This window comes from Phalaenopsis equestris, unplaced genomic scaffold (assembly GCF_001263595.1).
Source record: "Phalaenopsis equestris unplaced genomic scaffold, ASM126359v1 Scaffold000235, whole genome shotgun sequence".
Classification (NCBI taxonomy): domain Eukaryota; kingdom Viridiplantae; phylum Streptophyta; class Magnoliopsida; order Asparagales; family Orchidaceae; genus Phalaenopsis; species Phalaenopsis equestris.
The window spans coordinates 152,263-164,724 of NW_018164677.1; positions in this window are offsets into that span (position 1 = coordinate 152,263).

The following is a 12,462-nucleotide window of genomic DNA, read 5'->3' on the forward strand; positions in this document are numbered from 1 at the left end:
TATATATATATATAGGAAAAGTTGGGCCACACCCAACCACTATTATTGGATCAAAAGAATGATTAAATAAGTAATAAATGTTGTAGAAACACTAGCGAAAAAGAGAGAAAAAAAGACCCAAAGATTGAGCTCAAACAAACCACACAAAAAATATAAGCCACTAAGGTCATCAATGACAGAACAACTCCATCCAAGGCTAAATTAATAGATTTTTCCTGTCATAATGCTCGAGAGCCCATGCTTCAACCAGATGGAGATCTGATAAGAAAGTGATGGGCAACAAAGTGCAAACTAAAGAAAGACCCAGATTGAGACAAAATTTATTTGGAGGGATCCCAATAAGATGAAAAAATCAGAGGCGCAGTCACTTGACTAAAGAAAATATTGAAAACCAATGGGGTAGTGCAGTTTGTGAAGTAACTATTCAAGAATTTGTCAACATCATCAGCTACCCAAGAAATATGAAAAGACCAAAATTACTAAATGCAGTTAGTAAAATGAAGCCATTTCGAATAACAGGCCAATTATCCAACAGATAAACTGGAGAGAAAATGCTGAAAAATAAAAATATAAACCATAGAGCAATATACAAAACGAAGAAACAGTGTTCAGTAGGAAAAAGGAGGTCCACCAAGTAAAATTGAGATATAAGGGCAAGATACTACAGGGTTGTCGGTTGAGCCCATTACAACGGTTGGCATCATTGAGCAAGTAAAAATTAAAATAAATAAATAAATAAATAAATAAAATAAAATAAAACCAGAGAGCCAACCAAAAATTTTTAAACTAACAAGTTGAATTATTGGAAAAACAAAGGGTAATCATGCTCCTAAGGCAACAAGCTCATAATAGATATAAGTTTTTGATAAAGGATGGAATATCCTTCTTGAATTTCCACTTTTCGCTTATTGGCTTTAAAGCCAAATGAATATTTTGTGTCAGAAAAAACATGGCTATTGGGAGTATTTCTGAGGATGCTACGTTTTCTTTCCAGCCAATTATGATTTGTAGCAATGTGCATATCCAAAAGATAAATAATTTTAGTGATCTTATAGGAAATCTTATCAGAGTGAGTAAAAAGTTGCAATAAGTTTCCCCCTAAATAGAAAGAGGTTGCCATAAGTAATGCACTGCACTATTCAAGTAAGGAAACATAGAAATAACATTAAAAATAGAGGTGACTGTGTGATTTATGAGCTCAACAACCAAATATATAACTTATTTCCATTGAGATCTCTCTGTTATTAAGAATATCAATAATTTTGAGGCCATAAATAATAGCTTTCCAAATGGAAATAACAAGTTTCAAAGAATAATCCTTAACCAAATATATTTACATTGATTCACCTTTTAGAAACTCTCATAAGCTACAATAAAAACATCTTTATGGTGATAGAAGTTTGCCTTTCCAAAGACAGGTAATAAAATTCTTATTTATACAAATATTGCACATTGTTTGTATAAGGTGTAAGAATGTAGTGGGGTTAGTGGGGAGAGCTCAACAATAATTCTTTATGACATGAGAAACAATAGCCTATGAATGGAAGTGAAACCAATAGATGACTTGGTTTCCATATTTTTCATAAAGAGAACAACCCCAAAGACATGGATCAAAGAAGAAAAGCAGTCTGCAAATATGAGTGATTTAAAGAACCATTGAACTTCTAATATGTGTGACCTCATATAAGATAACTTTCCCAAAGGTATAAATATCATTCCTTTCCCTAAACCAAATGGATTTATAGTGGTCCTGACACCATTTGGTGAGACAGTATTTGGAACTGAAGTTCCTCCATATGATTTTGGATTTGCACATCAAATTAATGACATCGAGGTTGGGAAGACCCTAACCACCACACTCTTTGGGTTTAGTAGAACTACTCTAAGGAATAATATGCATACCTCTTTTCTTACCACTATATGTAAGAAAAGTGGTATGCATAGAAAAGAGGTATAGATTTTTAAACAAATAGGTAATTTTTCTCCATACACTTATAAGGTTGAAGGAGGACTAGAACCAATAATGCAACTACATATAGTGATTTTAACAAGATGAAACTTGTCAATGAAGGAAAGAGGTTTCTACTTCGAAGAAGCAAGCCAACGTTGTAGTTTTTAAAGTAATTTAGTGCAGTGAGAGGCCTTCAACTAAGAAAAATGAATGAAAATACCAAGAGAGTCCCAAGGCACGTGTTAGGCATGAAATCACAAGTTTCACACAAACTTTATTGCTTAAACTAATCCACCAATTTTGAGAAGCATATGACATATTTAGAAGGGCAAGCATATAAGTTAGTGGTCTTGTAGAATATGCCCAAATCAAACATAAGCTTATTCATATAAGAGAAATCTGCCTTATCAAAGAATAAACAATTATTACCTTCTCAAGAATTGTAATGTTGAGAATCTAAAAGTTTACATAAAGCATCCATCACAATGAGGAATATGTAAGGGGAGATAGGGCATCTTTGTCGTAAGCCAGTGGTAGAGTTAAAAAAACCCTTTCATCTCACCATTAATGTCATAATAAAGGGGAACATGATCAACGCATTCTTTGATCTAAGTAATAAATAAAGTAGGAAAATCTACATGCATCACTCATATAAAAATCAATATCAGACCTTATCATATGCTTTTGTATGATTGATCTTAGCAGAAAACCTCTTAGGAGAATTAGTAGAATTGAAACTAAATAACAACTCATTGGCTAAAATGACCATATATAAAAGCAACTTAAGGTGAGATGAATAAGATTAGGTAATATCAGTATAATCCTCTGAACAAGTAATTTGGATATAACTTTGTAAATATTTTAACAAAGAGATATTTGCTTATAATCATTAATAAATGTTGCATGATTGCTTTTAGAGATGAGTGTGATGGCTAAATGCTTTATCCTTTTGGAGAGTCTGGAGATTCTATGAAAATATTTAATCGCTTCAAGACACGAAGGCCAATTCAAATGCAACTATCTTTGAAAAATTTTGAAGTGATGTCATATGAATTAGGCACTTCATCAAAGAAAATAATCAAAAAAGCTTTTTTAATCTCCTCCTTGCTAAAATCAACCACAAGTGAGGAATGTTCAAAAAGGTCTAGAGCTCGAGGGGTAGGGAAGAGATTATTATAACTTTAGCTCTGAACAGGAGAACTATTTAGTTGAGTGAAAAGTGATTGATTAATGACTTCATTGATAATATCTTCTTGAGATGAAATGTAAGAGTGATTAATTAAGAAATCTATGATAAAAATTTTTACTATTACAAATTCAAATCTTCTTGTAAGGAAATTTGATTTTGCTTCCCTTTTTAAAGCCAAACACATTTGGCTCTTTGCCAAATCCACTTGTACTCTCAACTAAGGAGAGTATTCAATTGAATTTGAGTAGCATTGACTTTGGAAAATAGATCCTAATGGAAGGGTTGATTTTGTAGTTGATTCCAAATATCATATTGTTAATATTTTAAAACAAAAATAGAATTAGAAATATAAATGAAGGAGTTGAAAATCCATTTAAAAAGAGCCTTTTCAACATTTTTAGGCTTGTTACAAAAGGAAAAGAGAGAGTCCCTAGGCACGTCCTGATTCCAAGAAGTAGAAACAACATTAAGAAAATTTGGACAACTCCTCAAAAAACTCTTAGACGTAAACCTTCTATTGATGAAAGTAGAATTCCTGAAGGAGAAGAGAATAGTGTAGTGATCAAAAGTGTACGATTTTATAACCTAGTAGGCTGTAGAGAAATGAGTATTCCACTCATTATTGCAAATGGCCTTTTCCAAAAGACATCTAATAGGATTGTCCATTTGTTGGTTAAAATAATAGAAGAATAATTCGATATTAAGGAGATTAAGAAGGCTAGAGTTATAGATGCAAGTGTTGAAATCAACAAGTTTGGTGGCTATAGGAGTGTTGCCACCAATTTTCTCCTAAACCAAGCAAATACAATTAAAAATAATAAAAAACTATAAATGATTAGAGGAAAAAATATTATAAAAATACTCATAAAAGCTATAAGGATTTTCTAGAATTATGAAATGAGAAATAATAAATCATTGCTAACAAATTTTACTCCTTTATTTACAAATTAGAGCATCATATTTTAAATATGAGCAATTATGTTGAATATAAAAAATAGAAATAAAAATTTATGGTAAATCATTACATGTAATCAACAAATTGTTATTATTTGACATGACTCTCAAGGCGTGAAATGAATTTTGATGCAACTTTTTGAGCAAGATAGATTTTCAAATTTTGACTAAAAATCATTAAAAACTTTGATTTCAATAATCTTGCAATCAAACTAAATGGCTCGATGAGATGGACCCAATAATACTAAAATGTGTCCAATCCAAGCCAAATCAAGAACATATCAAATAATTAAACCACCTTTGGATGATTTCAATGCATAACTGGAAATGAATTTCATATCTAACAAGCTTATAGTCAAATTGAGCATCGATCAAGAAGAATCTAACAAGCCCAAGATTGCTCAAATTTGAAGTCATTAAGGCACTCAATTATTCACCAAACATCGTTTGATTGAGAGAATCTCTCTGGGTCGTCCAATTGAGAGCTCCAAATTTTTCTTATTTGCAGTGAGACTTCTCTCAAACTTCATAAAAAGAGCTCTACCCTCTCTTGATAAAGGGAGGGTGAACTTAAACTAGAAGAGGACAGAAGCTTGGAGGAGGACCAGAAGTTTAACATTGCTTATGCACCATAGATTCAACAAATACCTCCCACTTCTGTAGTTGTTAGCCACCATCATCTACTACATGTTGAACACCATCAAACACCATTGACCACAGTTTGCTCCATATAGTAAACTCTCTTGTGGACCCACAATGTGCATTACAACATCGTAGCATACGTTCTGAAACAGTGAAGCACCTGAAGGAGCAATATGTCATCCAGTACACAATGCAGTGATGCACCTAAAAACTGTATAATAGTGCACCACAATACGATGCAACAAAACACCATAATGACGGTGTAACAATGCTCCCCACATATGGCGTAATGATGTCTCTCAAGGATGATGTAATAATGCACCTGAAAGACTATGAATTTCTTAGGATTTCCATGCTTTCTCCTCACAACTTATTACTATAGTTTACATGACCAACCATACTATAAGATTTCTGCCAATGTGCGGCCTAATCCAACCATACTATAAGATTTCTGCCAATGTGCGGCCTAATCCAACACTAATATGAGAAAAATCTGATGTTAAACATGTTTAGCATCATATTTGTGTTGGATATATAGTCAACATTAAAACTGGGTATGATAATACAATAAACGTTGAACATGTTTGACACTAATTGCTTGTGTCAGAGTCAATGTTTGTCAAGCTCACCGTTATCTAGTTTCTATGCTCCCCGCGACGCTACAAATTTTGACCTTAACATTGCCTTAGAAGCTTGTGGATGCAAACTGACGACGTAATTGCGTCAAATTGCATCAAAGAGCATCAAAATAATAATTTTTTTTTGCTTATGTAGCATCAAAACTCAAAATCTATATCATAAATAAGTACCAAAAATGAAATAAAACATAATGCAGCAAATATTAATTTAAATTCATAAAAGTTCACGCTAAATAAATTATTAATGTTTGCATGCTCAAAAAGATAAAACAATAAAAATAAAAAATCCTCTAGTGGGGAAACTTCTTCAAACTCTAAATCATCCTTTTCTCCCTTCTCCCACTCATTCACAAAATTCACAAGCCACTTGCCCCGACAATCTGCAATACTTCTTGTCAGGCACGTTAGAGTTTCCTCAACTCTCTACTAGCATTTGTGCATCTAATTACGCAAATGATAGAGCTCTTCAGTAATAGCATTGACTGGCATGACAAGCTCCTCATGCTCTTGAGAGCCACCTATAGAAGCACGAAAGAGCTTGACCTCAAATATTATGCCTTTCGTGCCCAGGTTGTAGACCCTCTCATTCTTCTTTCTCATCACCTGCTTCCATAGCACAAAATCATATTGCGCAGTGGTAGACTGACTATCACTGTTGCTGATGAATGTCGGGGTCTGGCTCTCCAACTCCTTCTATCCCTTCTATCTCTCCTGGAGTTTCTTATACTCATGTATAATTAAAACCAAGGGGAAATATTTTTTTTGCTCTCTAACTCCTTGCTCTTTTTACTTATTATAGAGTAATCTCTTATGTTTGAATTGTAGATAAATAACCTGCCTATTACATGGTTCTTTGTAAGTTTGAGTTAATTAGTATAACATCATGAATAATAACTGAGAAAAATTCTGATTACTAGAAATATTACTCTATGAATTGTCGCATTTCATCACAATTAAGTAGAACATATGATTTAATTGCTCAAAATTCTTCAACATTGAGATAACATGTACCATGCCTTCCTAATGGCTCTCTTGATGTTTAAAATATAGATAATTCTGACTGTGAAGACATGTCACCAACAATTTGATGTGTTTGCTGCCCTTGCTCGAAGCAGTAGGAACAAAAACTAATGGTTTTCTCCAGCAAGCATGCTTCACATATCAAGCCCACCGGATGTGTTTTATTCTTAACATTTTTTTTAATTAAAAATCTGCAAGAGAGATATTTTTGAATAAATATGATAGTAGATTAGTCTGAAATACAATATAAGTCATTACTGGACACATCAAGAAGACATAAATTTTAAAGGGTTACATTCATCTGTACTCCATTGGACCCCCGAATATACAACATGATAACATGGACGTATGAGCAAATTCTCCATGGAGTTAAGAAAGCTAGGAGGAAATATCCGCTCGAGCTTGCATGATAATAAGAGAATACTCACATCAATATTTCTCAATGAATCAACATTCAAAGTCCCTACGCAAAGCTCCCTGAAGATTACACTTCAATATATCAAAACCTAGCTTTATTAAGGCATTGAATGTAATTGGTCATACACATTGCAATATATATATATATATATATATATATATATATAACAATCATGACTCTTCATGCAGAATATCTTCTCCATTCCCAAGCCAACATAATACCTCAAATTTGATACACATCCACTAAGATACGTCAGAGAATGCATCCATTCCAATATCAATTTTTTAAATCCAATGTAATATAGTATGTAGATTTAGGCTATATTATTTTATCTATCCTTGTCTCTTAAATTTCTAACCCTTCCTCTCTCAATACTCCTTCAGGTTTGATCTTGCTTTGCCTTTATTTTTTATTTACCCTTAATATCCATCATATTATTATTATTAAAAATATTTTCTCAATATGCATAACATTAAGATTATATCTAATTTGATTAGTCCTTTGGTATGAAAGATCTCAAAAATTACTATGCTTTGTTTAGCTATGTGTAACATCAAAATATGGAAGATGATTTGAAGCTTGTTCTAGTCTCTCAGTTATCTTTGATATTTCACTGACCACCATCCATAAATCAACCACAGTTATCATCAGGGGTGGATTTGATTTTCAACACAATTTTTGAAACATAAATTTCTTTTTAGATTTCATTCATACATATATTTTATATGTATTAGATATCTAATATCCAAACATCAATATTTACATGCAAAGCACACATAATTCCTACGTATTACACATGTAATGCCTAAGCTTCAAATTTAGCATAAGAACCACACAATTCCTATACATACACATTCAACACCTAAACTTCAAATTATACACACAAACCACATAATTCTTATGTATTACATACATACAAACCAGACAATTCTCATATATTACATACAACAAATGTTTTTCAAACTTAGTGGGGTTGGCTGCATGAATTAATCTTTTTTCTCCATAATGTCCTATTGAGTGTCATATTTTTATGTAATTCTAATGGGTTAAGATCATTTTTAATACAATATGCATGCCCAAGTTTTCTTAGGCCTACCTCTACCTTTCTTAATATAAGTCAAATGTAAATCATCTAATCTTCTAATAAGGTGATCAAATGGTCGACATTTAAGGTGACAAAACTATCTAAGGTGACTCTCTCTAATATTGTCAGTCACTCGAGCTACACCAACCCTTTCATGAAAATATTAAATTCATATTTTTTCTCATAGTGTAAAGCCAATCATCCACCTAATCCTTCTCATCCCAACAACACTTAATTTAATTTATGTTTCTTTTTTACAAGCCAACATTCTATCTCATAAAGAATTGCAAAACTTGCCCTTGATCATCTTATCAAATTTTCCTTTTAGTCGAATTAGGCAATACTTTCATTCACACAATAGGCCTATTGCATTCCTCTACTTTGACCATCCAACTTGAACTCTACTAATAAAATCCTCTTCTTAACCAAACCTTTCACTTTGAATAATAGACTTGAGATTCCTAAAATGTTCACTCCTAACAGGTTCATCACTTGGTTGACGTTTAATGCGACCAAACCATCTAGGATGACTCTATCTAATCTTTTCAACTACAAGAGCAACACCAACTCTTTTGATGGATATATTCATTTCACATTTTGTCTCTAAGCATAAAACTATTCATCCACCTATGTATTTGATCCCGAGAATATAGTTGTGTAAAAATTATAAAGTTGCCTCCGCTATGCAACGGTACCAAAAGCTTGATGCAATATTTTATGAATAAGAAATTTAAACAATTAATGTTGGGATTCTACACAAGTATATGTATTGTTATTAATTAATAAAAGACTTTTTATTTAAGCCCCAAATATCGATCCCACGGGGAAGGTTTAAATTTGAAATGATAAATTTACTAGGAAATTCATAGAAAGTCAAAACGAAATTACTGTGAAATTACTGTCACTAATTTTGAATGTTGAGATATTATTATAACTAAATTATTTAACTAATAACAAAATTGAAATATAAAGTTTAAACAGTAACTACTAAACTATTAAACTATGTTTATGTGATGAAGATTTCTTATGTGAAAAAATATCTTTCCCACTACAATGAAGTTTTGGTAAAATGAGATGAACTAAATAATTCTAATATGTATTGTGTAAAATAAGAGCAGTTTTAATCGTCTACCCTGATATAGTGTTATAAAAAATCATTGGCTAATCCCAGGTTTAGTCCCTAAATCCGTGGCTAGGCTAGGAGGATACTGGCTCCCACTCCAGAGCTCCCACTTCCCTTCACCTGAAGGCTAATTCTAGCTTTTGTTTTTAAACAATAAGACCGAATTGAGGATTTTAGTCTGTCACCCTAAAGGTTCTCCAATTCTTCATTCAATAAATATTTCTCTATTTATTTGCACTTAATTCCATGAACAAAATTCTCTTTCGTGGAATTAAATGTGATCCTCACTCTGTTGTAGAACTCATACTCCATTTCCCGGATCACATGTTTCACAACAAATTTTAACAATTCAATTGTCCATATCAAAAAGTAAATTAAGTTCGGAGTTGAAAAATCATCACAATTTATTTTATATTTTAATTTTGTCACATCCATATTATCTCTTCATTTTATCATATCTCAGAGTAGGGAGAAAGATAAAGTAAACTACTCAAACTTCATGAAAAAGATAGAACAAAACACAAATTTCATATATAAAAGAAAATTCATACAATACTAATAAACAAACAAAACTTATCTGAAACTCTTTCTCAAAGCAAATCCCTTGTAGCCTCTTCTAGGAAATGTAGGAAGAAGAAATCTGTCACTTTTCTCCTTCTCCAACACTCTTAAGGAAGAATTCACACTTAATCTCACCACAAAAACACTAAACTCTTAAAGAAAAATCACTAATAGACTTCTAAATGATGGTGAAATGAAAATGGAAAAAGTGTATGGATGCGAGGTGTAGCGAAAATGAGCAAGGAAGGAGGAAGAGGAATGAAAAGGGGGCGAATAATGAGCAAGAGAGAGAGAGAGTTTTTTCTGATGAATTTCGACCCCAAATAGAGCCTAGAGTCGGTTCTCCAATAGGTGCATCCAAAAACTTTTCAAAAAGTGTCTAAATTCGTTGAATCTTCTAGAAACAGGGCTTGAGCCGCCATAAGCGAGCGTTGACGGCGCCAGTGTTCATTTAATTAATTGTCGTTCTCTATCAAACGGTGTCATCAACCCCCAGTCTGACGCCGTCGGTGCTAAGCAAATTTTCAACTTCTTCATTTTTTCTCTAAATTTCATCATTTTTGCTTCAACTCCTAAAATCCAACAACCTGCAAGAAAACATAAAAATAATTTCCATTAAAGTACAATATCACAAAAAATAAGTATAAAATATGGGTCTAAAAATGCATATATTTTTTTGTGTATCAGTATTCTCATCTCAATAAAACATTACTTAGTTTTATGCTTGTCTTTTATAGGCAAACAAATCTAGCACACCTAAACTTTCTTTTTCCACTAGAACAATATGTTTACTATGTATTACATATCTAACTACAAAAATTTTAAATTCCACATATAAAATGCACAAATCATATGCATTACATATCTAACACCGAAACATCAATTATTGTATACATAGGAATGTAAAAAATCATATATCTAATGAAGGCGGGACACATAAGAGAAGAAAAAATTACCTGGAGGTTGGATAGGAGAGGAGGTTGTCAAAGCCTCGATTTCACCGGTGAAAGAGCCCAAGAAGTTTCAAATCGACCAGTGGAGGGTAATCACCATAAAGATGTCGGAGCAGAGGGAGGAAGAAGTGAGGAATTGTCATGCAAGATCTATAGAGATGTCGGAGCAGAGGAAGAAGTGAGGAATTGTCATGCAAGATCTATATTTTAGGCACTTGCGTCAATTTTTCGTCTGTTAAAAGTTGATGCTATTAAATGAACATGTTACGTTGCCATATTCAATGCAATTTTAATGCAAATAGCGACATAAATCCTTGTAGATTATTAGCGTCTTAGTTTTTCATAAGTCGGTCGCAAACCTGATGCTATTAAGTGCATAAAAAAATATGATGCAAATTCTGATTCTAATTGGTACGTTTCTTATAATGCTATAACCTAAGTGGGTTCATAGGTCATGCAGCTCCCAACTCCCGAATCTGTGGCCTAAGGATGTCATCACAACTCACAACTATGACCTACGTGGCTTACAACTTGAGGAGCTTCTAACTTTGGTCTCGTTGGCTTACAGATGTCATTGTAGCTTACCACTATGGTCTACATGACCAACTATGACCTACATAACTTACAACTCAAGCATCTCCTGACTTTGGCTCCAACAACCTATGAATATTATTGTAGATCACTACTATGACCTACATGAACAACTACGATCTACATGGTCTACACTTTACAGCTTGTGTAGTTCCTGAATCTGACCCCATTAGCCTATGAAAATCATCACAGCTCGCCACTGTGACATATGTGACCAATTATGACCTAAGTGGTCTGCAACTCGTACAATTTTTGACTTTGACCCATGTGGCCTACGGATGTCCATAGCTCGCAGCTCCTGGCTCTGATCCCTGCAACATACATACATCATTGCATATCACGACTATAGCCTATGTGACTAACTACGACCCATGTGATCAACAATTGACACATCTTCTGACCTATGTCCATTATATTTCCTAATAACTCATCATTGTGGCTTACGTGTTCAACTATAACCTCATGGTTAGCACTATGACATATGACCAACTATGACTTATGTGGTCTACATCTTGTGTAGCTTTAGACTCCAGCCCCTGGGTCATCACGGATCATCACTATGACCTATATGAATAACTATGTCTTATGTGATCAACAACTTGTGTAGCTTTTGACTTTGGTCCTTATGGCTTACAGACGACATCACAAGTCACCACTACAACATACATTACAAACTACGACCTACATAGTTCACAGCTTGTGCAACTCTCGAATCTGACACCTGTGGTCTATGAACGTCGTCACAACTCACCATTATGGCCTACGTAACCAATTACGACTTACATGGTCCACCACTTCTGCAACTCTCAACTTTGGCCTCTACAACCTGCGTGGTCCAACCCTTTTATAGTTCTCAGCTCTGACATTTGCGGCTCACACAAGTTATCACAGCTCGTGAAGATCACAACTTTGGCTTTTGCAACCTACATATGTCGCCACAACTCACCATTATAGCTTACGCGACGAACTATGGCCTATGTGGCTTACAAATCTTGCACCTCCCGACTCCTGCATCTACGACTCACTGACATCACCGCATCTCACCACTACTATTAATGTGACAAACTATAACTTACCTAGCTCGCACCTTGTACACTCTTTGTAGACAACCGACGCTTCTGAAGCAACCATCTGCAACCCCACGACCAACAACTACCATGACTTTCAACTATGACTTATACGACAAGCTGACCTTACAACCACCATCCATAACATTAGTGACAGACTACTGTCTCAATAACAATCGACTATAACCGTTGTAGTCTGCTATCATCGAGATCCACATTCATTACAGCCAGACCACGACTATCTTTGATTTAACTTTATAATTCTACGTTC